The following is a 12232-nucleotide window of genomic DNA, read 5'->3' on the forward strand; positions in this document are numbered from 1 at the left end:
TTAACGCTATACAGTGAACCCTGTCTAAAAACAAAACCAAACCCCAAATTATCAAAATGTAGATACAGCATTTTTAGAAAATTTCCTGCTCTACAAAATTGTAAGGGGTTTGCCTTAGATTCCATTGAGATAATGAATTTCATGAAATTTAATGTACTCCTATTCCGATGAGGGTTTTGAATGATACTACAGGGTTACTAGCCAGCTCATTTGCATGTTAGAACCAACACAGGGCAGCAGAAGACTCCCTTGTGAACATCAAGAGCAGACGTTCAGATTCTCAAGCCTGAAGGAACCACAGAAACCTCCTCTTACTACATTGCTAAGATAATGTCCATTTCTGGGCACTTACTGAATTTTCATGTGACTTGAAGCTAGCTACTTAGTTCTCTGAACTGCTTGCTCAGTTACAAAGTGTTGGTTTCAATTCTGCAGCTGTGGAAACCTGTAGGGAACAAGTCAGTGATTATCAAATTGACCTTATTAGGGTAACCAGGGGAATCCAAGAATGAGTCTGGGAACATTCTGTCGGAGGTAACAACCAGGACACTCACTTTTCCTTATTGCTTCAGACCAATGGTTCTCAACCTAGAGGTTGTGACCCTTCGAGGTCCAACGACCTGTTCACAGGGGTCGCATAGTGACCTGTCCCGAGGGTCAGTCATTCAGGGTTCCGAAGGGGGGCTGCCTGAAAGAGTCATGGGCGAGAGAAGGAAGGAGACCAAACGCGCAAAAGAGGGGACCAGAGTCCATCTGTGCAATTGTCAAGGTCTCGATTTATTGGGGCTCAGAGTGGGCTTATATAGCCCTGCAACAAGGAAATTAGGCAAGGGGGGGGCGGAGGAGGGGATAGAAGGAAGGAACATCTGGTATTTGCTGGGACTGGGACATTCTTGCGGTATCTTCGAAACAGCAGGCAGAAAGGCCCACGCCTTTTCTCGGAACACAGTCGTTAGCAGTCCCGCTTGGCCAAACTTATCTAATTATGGGTCACATGAGGCTCACAGGGTTGTCTTTAAGCCACAAACTTTAAAGGTCATAAAAAGCTTACAAAAAGTGGGCTTTAAACACCATAGTTTAGGGCCCATGGCCCTTAACATCATAGCAGCTATCCTGCATAGCAGATATTAACATTATGATTCATAACATAATAGTAACAAAATTACAGCTATGAAATAGCAACAAAAATAACACAACATGAACTGTTTTAAAGGGTGGAAGCATTAGGAAGGCTGAGAACCACTGCTCTACTTAGGAGGCTTTATTGTAAAGCAGCTTTGTTGCAGTCGGGCAAGCCAAGTGTGGTTCTCTATCCCTCCCTGCTAAAGGGCTTCGGGTCCGAAGGCAGAGAGTTACTGCCCCCTAGTGGACGCAGAGCAAGGAGGTCGACTCTCAATTCAGAAATTAAAATTTGATTTCCCTGGAGTTGAATTTGTCTTGTGAGGATCTTCTGAAGCCATCTGCCATACATTCCAGCTCTATCATTTGGAGATGGAGACACTGACACCCTCCCTGCCCCCAGCCACACACGGCAGCGTCCATTCCACTACCTCACGCTGCACTCCATAGACAGCACTTGACATGCTCCAGCCAAACCACAGACGTCTGCACTGTCTCTTGTCAGGTCAAGAAAGTGCAGACATTCAGGAAATATCTTTTTTCCATGGTGAATATTTCAAACTAAGAGCACCAGGGTTGAGGGGCTTCATATTCAGGGAAAGACGTTTTCTGACATTTCCTTATCTGGCCAAACAGATCCTCCATATGTCCCAGGGGAGGAAACTGAAGTCTATTACTGAATTTCCGATCTAACTTAATTCCTGACAGCCTGGCTCTCTCTATTTCTTGCTGTCCCCTCTCCTTCCTTCCACCTCAGTGTGTGTGGCTGTGTCTATGTGTGCACGCCACGTGGTTGTCTATGTGTTTGCATGCCACATGTATGTGAGTGCCCTCAGAGGCCAGATCCCCTGGAGCTGCGGTGGCTGGTGTTTGTGAGCCACCTAATGTGGGTGCTGGGAACTGAATTCCATGTTCTTAACTGCTAACCCACGGTCTCTAGCTCTATCCCTCTTTAGTTTTTTGGGACAGGACCTCTCACTGATCCTACATTGTCTGGCTGGCCAGGGAGCCCAGGAGAACCCCCATCCTACCCCACCCCCAGCTTCTGTCACAGATGCACACTGATGGGAATGACATTTACATAGTTGCTGAGGTCTTCGTGAATGTACAACAAGCACTTTAGCCACTGAGCCATCTCACCAGCTCCCTATTTATTTATACTTAAGACAGAGTCTCACATACCATAGGCTGGCTTCGAACTTTCTATGTAGCCAGGGAGGACCTTAAACTCCTTCCTCCACCTCCTGAGCATTGGGATCTCAGATGTGCACCATCATGGCTGGTTCAATATGATGCTGGAGGCAGAAGCCAGGGTGTGGTGCATTCTAGACAAACATTCTATCAGCTGAGCAAACACACCCTGAAATCATACTCATATAATTCATTTACTGGGGCTGGAAAGATGGCTCAGGAGACAAGAGCGTGTACAGCTATATGCAGAGGAACTGAATTTGGTTCCTAGTACCCACGCTGGAGCTCACAACCACCTTAATTAACCCCAGAGTTAGGGGAGCCAATGCCCTCTTCTGGACTCCAGGGCATCTCCACTCAAGTGAACATACCTTTACATGTTATACAAAATTAAAATAATGAAAACAAATCTTTAAATTTTATTTATTACCTGTAGAATCGTATAGGTGTTGGGATGCACCATGTAAAACTACCGGCATTTAACTTTTGGTCTTGTGTCAAAAAAGAAGATACCAAAGGGAGATTTCACCAGAGTTAATCAGACCATTCAAGGCTACCCTGACAATAGGAGAGAGACTAAAATGAGTCTGATCTCAACCCTGAAATCTGGAAGGCAGGCAGGGTTTTAAGTGCCTGGGCGAGCTAGTGGAGAGGTTCTGGGGGTGTTAGGTGGGAGACCGGTGTGTGGGAAGCATGAATCACAGTAAGTTATTCCTGAGTCTGAAGAGCTTTTCTCCAGGGTGAGGCCATCTGGGTTTGCAAACTGGTACTTACCAAAGTTAGTGCCTGTGCTTCTCAAAGCCTGGGAGAGATTTAGTTTTTTAAATGATTTGTGTGTGTGTGTGTGTGTGTGTGTGTGTGTGTGTGTGTGTTGCACAAAACTGCTTCCACAGTGGAATATGCCATTCGGGGTAAACTAAATCTAAGAATATACTCATATTCCCTCAAAATTACTTTTTGATTTTGATTGACACATAGTAGTTGTACATATTGTGGATTGCAGGGTAGTGTTTGAACACAAATATACTACATATAGTGATCAAATCAGGGACACAGAATTCCTATAATTCAGACAATTACTTCATGCTGGTGATGTTCAAAATCCTCTATTTAGATTTTGTTTTTGGCACAGAGTTTCACTGTATAGTCAAGAGTGGTATAAACTTGCCATGTGGACCAGGCTGGCCTTGAACTTATGCCTATCTTCCTACCTCTGGTACTAAAGGCATGTGCTACCACATCAGAGTTTTTATCATGAAGGAATGCTGAATCATATCAAATTATTTTTCTGTGTCTATTGAGGAAGTCACATGAATTTGGTTCTTCACTCTGCTTGCTGTTTATGATGGTTGGAATAGGAATGCCCCCCCATAGACTCATGTGTTTGAATGCTTGGCCCATAAGGAGTAGCACTTAGGAGATGTGGCCTTGTTAGGGTAGGTGTGGCCTTGTTGGAGGAGGGCTGTGAGGTCTCATACACCCAGTGAGACACACACAGTCTCCTCCTGTTGTCTGTCTGTGGATCCAGATGTAGAACTCCCCTCCATTTCTATGTCTACTACATGTTGCCATGATTCTCATCATGAAGACAGTGGGGTAAACCTCTGAAACTGTAAGTCAGCTCCAACTAAATGTTTTTCTTTACAAGAGTTGTCATGGTCAAGGTGTCTCTTCTCAGCAACAAAACCCTAACTATGACACTACATTAATGCATGTATGTATGTTGAGCCATCTTGCATCCTTGTGCCAAATTCCAGCCATAGAGTGCAGTCTGTTTGATTTGTTGTTGGATTCAGTTTGTTAGTAGTGATTGAGGATTTTTGCATCTGTGCTCATGAGGGATATTGGTTTGTAGGTGTGTGTGTGTGTGTGTGTGTGTGTGTGTGTGTGTGTGTGTGAGTGTGTGTGTATGTGTGAGTGTGTGTGTGAGTGTGTGTGTGTGTGTGTGTGTGTGTGTGTGTGTGTGTGTGTGAGTGTGTGTGTGTGTGTGAGTGTGTGAGTGTGTGTGTGTGAGAGTGTGTGTGTGTGGTGTGTGTGTGTATGTGTGGTATGTGTGTGTGTGTGTGAGTGTGTATGTGTGTGTGTGTGAGTGTGTGAGAGTGTGTGTGTGTGTGTGAGAGGGTGTGTGTGTGTGGTGTGTGTGTGTGTGTGTGGTGTGTGTGTATGTGTGGTGTGTGTGTGAGTGTGTGTGGTGTGTGTGTGTGTGTGTGAGTGTGTGTGTGTGAGTGTGTGTGTGTGTGTGTGTATGTGTGTGTGTGTGTGTGAGTGTGTGTGTGTGTGTGTGTGAGTGTGTGTGTGTGTGTGTGTGTGTGTGTGTGTGTGTGTGTGTGTGTGAGTGTGAGTGTGTGTGTTATTGACCTATCATGCCCAGAAGATACTGTTTCACAGCAGTCTCACCACACCACAACCTCTGGCTCTTTTTTTTGAGGGGGGTGGTTTGAGACAGGGTTTCTCTGTGGCTTTGGAGTCTGTTTTGGAACTAGCTCTTGTAGACCAGGCTGCTCTTGAACTCACAGAAATCTGCCTGCCTCTGCTTCCCGAGTGCTGGGATTGAAGGCATGGGCCTCCACGGCCTGACCCAACCTCTGGCTCTTACTACCCCTCTTCCACATGTTCCTGAGCCCTATTGGTAAGGTCTGTGATACAGATGTCCTGCTTATGGCCACATATCACTCTGACACCTATCTTTTGCATTCTGGACAGTTGTGAATTTCTATATTAACTGCTGTCCACTGAAAAAATAAGCTTCTCTGATAAGGGCTGAAAGCTAAACTAATCTGTGACTATGAAAATAAATAGGGACAGTTTAACACTATGCTCATGGGGTCTTAGCTAGATTTATAGTTCTAGGTGCAGGTTCCGTCCTGTGAAGCAGCTCTCCAGCCCAATCAGAAAGCATTTGGTTACCTAGATCATCCATGGTACTATTGTACCAATGGGCCAGTCTGGTCACTACTGCAGCCTGCAGACTTGACAGCTGGGTAAGACTATTCACTTCTCCCCAGCAGTCTGCACAGCACCCCTGGAGCTATGGAAGCTGCCACCAGGGAGGAAGAAGCCTCCAGCTCAGTGCCAGCTTCATTTCTCTTTGTCCTGTGACCAAAGTATGTGATATTTTTTTAGCAGGAGGTCTTTAGAAAAAGATAGATTTAATTTTTTAATTGCATGTATATGAGGGTCTGTATGTGGAAATGTACATTGTAAGTGCAGGTGCCTATGGCATCCAGAAGGGGACGTTGGATCCCCTGAAACTGTGTTTACAAATGATTGTGAGTTGTCAACATGGTCTCTGGGAAGCAAACCTGGGTTCTTTGTAAGAGCAGTAATTGCTCTTAACCCCTGAGCCATCTCTCTGGCCCCATCAGGAGGGTCTTAGCATCAAGTTCTGGTGGGCAACTCTGATGGCTGGCTCTTATCGTCAACTTACCACAATCTAGAATCATCTGGGAACCGAGTCTCACTGTGGAATCCTCTAGATTGGGTTGGATTGTGGGATACTTGTCAGAGAATGTTTTGATGGTGTTAACTGATGTGGAAAGGAAGACTCAGTCTATAATTGGGAAGTGCTATTCTCTAGGTTTGGGTTCCAGTTTGTATAAAGGCCAGAAAATGAGCTGAGCAAATGTAAACATGAATATTCTGTCTCTCTCCCTCCTCTCCCCCTCTCTTCACTCTCCCCTCCTTTCTCCTCTCCCCTCCACCCCCTTCTTGGTTGTGGGTGTGACTAACTGCTTCCCATTCCTGCTGCTTTTGACTTTGCTATTCTGATGGACTGTACCTTGAAATTGTGTGCTAAAACAAACCTTTTCTCCAATAGGTTATTTTGCTGGGGTATTTTACCACAGCAACACAAAACTGGGACAACTAAGAGCAATGGCAGAAGCCTGTACTATTCTGAGGATCCCTGGGCCCAGGGACCAACAAAGGGAAGAAGGGTACCCACACCTGGCAGTGGGACTTTTGTTCAATAACCCACAGTTTCTAGAAGGAGTATGCCCTTCAAACTCTTGTTTTCTTCTTTAGCCTTATATTATTTTTATACATATGAGTGGGTTGTCTGCATATATGCATGTACACCATATGTGTGCCTGTTGCCTGTGGCCAGAAGAGATCTGATCCTCCAGAACTGAAGTTACAGGTGGTTGTGAGCCACCATGTGGGTGCTGGGATTCAAACTTGGGTTCTCTGCAAGAGCAGGCAGTGGTCTTAACAGCTAAGCCATCTCTCCAGCCCCGAAAAGTCTCTTTTTTTTTTTTTTTAAAAATTATATTTCTAGTAACCTTATAAAAGTTTCTTAGGACTCTTTCAAACAGACTTCATGTTAGTTATCCCTCCCCTTGCATTTGCCTCTGTCTTACCCTCTCTCTCTCTTCCCACTTTTTCTTTCTTGCCCCTCAAATTATTCTCCTTTTCCTCTTCATACTACATGTGTTTTACTATCCACCTTCCTTTAGACCTTTCTTCCCCCAAACCGCCAACTCCTTTCTAGTTTCTTAGATATAGGTAGTTTAAGTTAAATGTAATTCTCTCTTTCCTCTCCCTCCTTCTCCCTCCCTCCCTTCCTCCCTCCCCCTTCTCTCTCCCTTCCTCCCCTCTGTGTATACATGTGTCTATGTACATGCTCATGCGTCTGAGCTGGAAATTGAACTAGAGCCTCATGGGTGTTAGGAAAGCATTCTACCACTAAGCTGTATTTCCAGCCCTTCTGTGGTTGTTTTGTTTGTTTTTGAGACAGGGATGGCCTCAAACTCACTACATAGTAGAGGCTGCCTGTGAATCCCTGATCCTCCTGCCTCCACATCCTGAGAACTAGCATTCCATGTGTGCACCTCCACTCCCATTTCCCACTTCACGTGGTGCTGGAGATCTAAATGTCAGAAATGCTCCTCTAATCTCTAATGTGGGAGTAAAGGGACCTTCCCTTTCCTGCCCTTTCTACTGTTATTGTTATTATCATCTTATTATTGCAAGAGGGCATCACACGAGAGAAACTGAATATCCCCAAATCAATTGTGACTTAAAGATTTATGCATTCCTTTGATAAGAGAGAGGAAAGGGAAGGAGAGAGAGTTCAGTGGTCAGGAGCGCTTGCTGTTCTCCCAGAGGACTTGAGTTTAGTTCCCTGCACCCATGTCAGGTGGCTCACAACTACCTATAACTCCAGCTCCAGGGGATCTGATGTCATCTTTTGGCTTCTGTGAGCACCTACACACACACACACACACACACACACACACACACACACACACACTGAAAAAAGATAAAAGGGGGGAGCATATATACACACATATACGTATGTATTTGTGTATGTAACTTAGGAAGTACAAATTATGGAAATATGACCCAGCTCTCACATGAATTGCTAATAGCTAGTCTGGAAAACTCTTGTCTCTTCCTATGGCATGTTAATGAAGAGATGGGGAGGGGGGCAGAGAGCTTGTCTATGGAGGGTTTCATGATACCTGGGTTGGATTTGGAGCCTGGTTGTGTTGTGTTGTGTTGTGTTCTTTGTTTGTTTGGGGGTCTTTTGTTTTTGAGACAGGGTTCTGGAACTCACTGTGTAGACCAGGCTGGCCTGGAACTCACAGAGATCTTCCTGCCTCTGCCTTCTAAGTACTGGGATTAAACACTTGAAGGCTGTTTTTGATCAGAAGATATTTTTCAGAGAAGGCCTCTTTTATGCATCCATGGTTCCCTTAAGTTTGAAGTAATCATCAGACTAATATAGCATACTTGGGGGCTTCCCAAGTTAAAAATAGAGTTGATTTTACTGTGGTACCCTGATTCATATCTATCCTCTCTTCTCATCAGATGAAACAGAGATACAGCTTAATGGCTTGCTGTGAGGACACAGCACATAGGAAGGAGCCCAGAGCCTGGACAGAATCATCACTCTACTTTGTGAATTAGTTACTTTCGAGACCTCATATAAGAATCATACAGATATTGTCTGTTTGTGACTTAGTTATATTAGCAAAATGTCCTCAAGGTTGTCAATGTTATAGAATGATAGAATTTACTTGTCTAAATGTTGCATACTATTCCATTATTAAGAAATTTTGAACTTAGATGTATTTCATTTCAGAACACAGGCTACAACATGAAGTTGTCTAGTTCCAGGGCAACCTACACTATACAGACTCTTCAAAAATATAAATACCTTACTCCAGTGAGGGAAGCAAGTAAGCTAACGGCAGATTTCATCTTTCACTCTGTGTCTACCAGTCCAGCCAGTCCCCCAGTCTCATCCCCAGCTCTGCAGCAGATCACTACTCCTGCCCATTCTGGGGGGACTAAGCAGATCCTGGCAGAACACCCTGCCTTCCTCCCTCCTGTGGACCCCTTAGCACTCCCTCTCCTAGTCCATTCCTAAGTGTCAGCTTCCAATACCTAGAAACACAGTTTACCCAGAACCCCAGTGGCTACAACTGTCAGGATCCCAGAAGAATTTCCTACCATGTAACACACAGCCAACAGACTCTCCTAAGAACCAGACAGGTCAACAGAAACTAAGGAATAAAACATCCACTCAACAAAGACAAGACCAGATGTCAGCATCTAGAATTATTGTCTTCCCAAACCCAGATGCCTAGACACCAGCATAAAGACACAGTCAACATCACCCAGGACATTATGTCTCCACTAGAGTCCAACAACCCTACCACAGTGGGACCTAAGCATTGCAATACAACTAAAGCACAAGAAAAAGACTTTAAAATAGACTTTATAAATATGGTAGAGGAAATTAATATATACTTTAAAGAAAACTATGGGCCGGGCATTGGTGGCACACGCCTTTAGTCCCAGCACTTGGGAGGCAGAGGAAGAGGCAGAGGCAGAGGCAGGCGGATCTCTGTGAGTTTGAGACCAGCCTGGTCTACAAGAGCTAGTTCCAGGACAGTCTCCAAAGTCACAGAGAAACTCTGTCTTGAAAAACCAAAACCAAAAAAAAAAAAAAAACCAAAAAGAAACAAAAACAAAAACAAACCAACAACAAAAAAGAAAACTTTGAAAACACAAACAAATAGTGGAAGGAAATGAATAAAACAGTTCAAAACCTGAAAGTGAAAATAGAATCAATAAACAAAACTCAAACTGAGCCTAAACGCCTTTAATCCCAGCACTCAGGAGGCAGAGGCAGGAGGATCTCTGTGAGTTCAAGGCCAGCCTGGTCTACAGAGTGAGTTCCAGGACAGCCTCCAAAGCAATACAGAGAAACCCTGTTCAAAAAACAAAAACAAACAAAGAATGGCCCTCATAGGCTCATAGCTTTGAATGCCTGTTCACCTGAGAGTGGAACTATTTTAAAGGATTAGGAGGTGTGGCCTTGTTGGAGGAAGTCTGTCACTGGGGGTGGGCTTTGTGATTTCAAGGGCCCAAGTTAGACCCAGTGATTCTCTCTCTCTTCCTGCTACTTGCAGATCCAGATAAAGATCTCTCAGCTCCTCCAGCACCACATCTGCTGTCATGTTGCTACGCTCCCCACCATGATGACAAGGGACTAAACCTCTGAAACTGTAAGCATGCCCTAAAGGCACAGAAAATATTCTCAACAAGATGCCTACCAAAGTTCAGGACGCATACAGAATACCAAATAGATTGGACCAGAAAAGAAAGTCCTCTTGACACATAATAATCAAAACACTAAGTGTATAGAACAAAGAAAAATATTAACATCTGCAATGGGAAAATATCAAGTACCATATAGGCAGACCTATTGCAACTGACTTCTCAATGGAGACTCTAAAAGCCAGGAGGGCATGGAGAGATGCTCTACAGACTCTAAGAGACTAAAAATGCCAACCCAGACTTGTATACCCAGCAAAACTTCCAATCACAATAGATGGAGAAAATAAGACATTCCATGATAAAAATCAAATTGAAGCAATATCTATCTACAAATCCAGCCTAACAGAAGGCACTAGAAGGAAAACTCTAAACTAAAGAGGTTAACCACACCCAATAAAACATAAGGAATAAATAACCCCAGACCAGCAAATCAAACGAGGAAACACACACACACACACACACACACACACACACACACACACACACACGCACAACAAAATAAAAGGAATCAACATATACTGCTCATTGATAGCTCTCAGTATCAGTGGTCTCAATTCCCCAATAAAAAGACACAGATTAACAGAATGGATGCAAAAACAGCATCCACCCTTCTGCTGCATCTAAGAAATATATCTTCACTTCATGGATGATATTACATCGGGATAAATTGATAGAAAAAGATATTCTAAACAAATGGACCTAACAAACAAGCTAGTATAGCCATTTTAATATCTGATAAAATAGACTTCAAACCAAAACTAATCAGAAGAGATAGAAAAGGACACCACATACTCATCAAAGGCAAAATTCACCAAGAGGACATTGCAATTCTTAACATCTATGCACCAAACACAAGGGCACCCAAGTCTGTAAAAAGAAAAAAAAAAAAAGACTTCTACAGCTTAAATCACATAATGGCCTTCACACACTGATAGTGGGAGACTTCAAAACCCCACTCTCACTAATGGACAGATCATCCAGACAAAACTAAACAGAGAATTGCTGGGGCTAACTTATGTTTATGAACCAAATGAAACAAACAGATATTTACAGAACATTTCACCCAAACGAAAAGAATATACTGTCTTCTCAGCTTCTCATAGAACTTTCTCCAAAACTGATCACAAATTCAGACACAAAGCAAGTCTCAATAGATACAAGAAAATTGAAACAACTCCCTGTATCCTAGCTGACCATCACAGATTGAAGCCAAATATAAACAACAACAGAAAACAGAAAGCTTATCAACTCATGGAAACTCAACAACTCTCTACTGAATGAAAAATGGGTCAAGAGAGAAATTAAGAAAGACTCTCTAGAACTGAATGAAAATGAATACAGAGGATACCCAGTTTTGTGGAACACAATGAAAGCTGTTCTAAGGCAAGTTCAAAGCACTAAGTTACCTACACAAAACATTTGGAGAGATCTCATATTAGTAATTTAATAGCACACCTGAAAGCGCTAGAACAAAAAGAAGAGATCATACCCAAGAGGAGTAGGCATCAAGAAATAATCAAACTCAGGGCTGAAATCAATAAAATAGAAACAAACAAACAGACAAAAGAATCAGTGAAACAAGGAGTTGATTCTTTGAGAAAAATCCGTAAGATTGACAAACCCTTTCCCAAATTAACTAAAAGGCAGAGAGAGAGAGAGTATATAATTAACAAAATCAGAAATTAAAAAGGGGACATAACAACAGACACCAAGGAAATACAGAAAATCATAAGCACATTTAAAAACCCGTCTCAACAAACAAACAACAAACAAAAAACCAACCCGTACTCCACCAAATTGGAAAATCTAAAAGAAATGAATAATTTTCTTGATATGTACCACTTACCACAGTTATATCAAGATCAGGCAAGTATTTAAACAGACCTATAACACCTAAAACAAACAAACAAACAAAAAACTAAAAAAAAATCCCAGGACCAGAATTCTACCAGACTTTTTGTTTTGTTTTGTTTTGTTTTAGAGACAGGGTTTCTCTGTATAGCCCTGGCTGTCCTGGAACTAGCTCTGTAGACAAGTCTGGCCTAGAACTCAGACTCTATCAGACTTTCAACGAAGAGTTAATGCCAATGCTCTTCAAATTACTCCAGAAAATAGAAACAGAAAGACTACTGCCCCATTTGTTTTATGAAGCTACAGTTACTCCGATACCTACAGCACATAAAGACCCAACAAAGAAAGAAAATTACAGACAGATTTCCCTTATAAACATAGATTAAAAAATTTAATAAAATACTTGCAAACCAAACCCAAGAACACATCAAAAAGACCATTCACCATATAAAACAGAGAGACAAAAGCCACACGATCCTCTCATTAGATACAGAAAAGACCT

The sequence above is a fragment of the Cricetulus griseus genome, chromosome 3 (genome assembly GCF_003668045.3).
Source record: "Cricetulus griseus strain 17A/GY chromosome 3, alternate assembly CriGri-PICRH-1.0, whole genome shotgun sequence".
NCBI classification, from domain to species: Eukaryota; Metazoa; Chordata; class Mammalia; order Rodentia; family Cricetidae; genus Cricetulus; species Cricetulus griseus.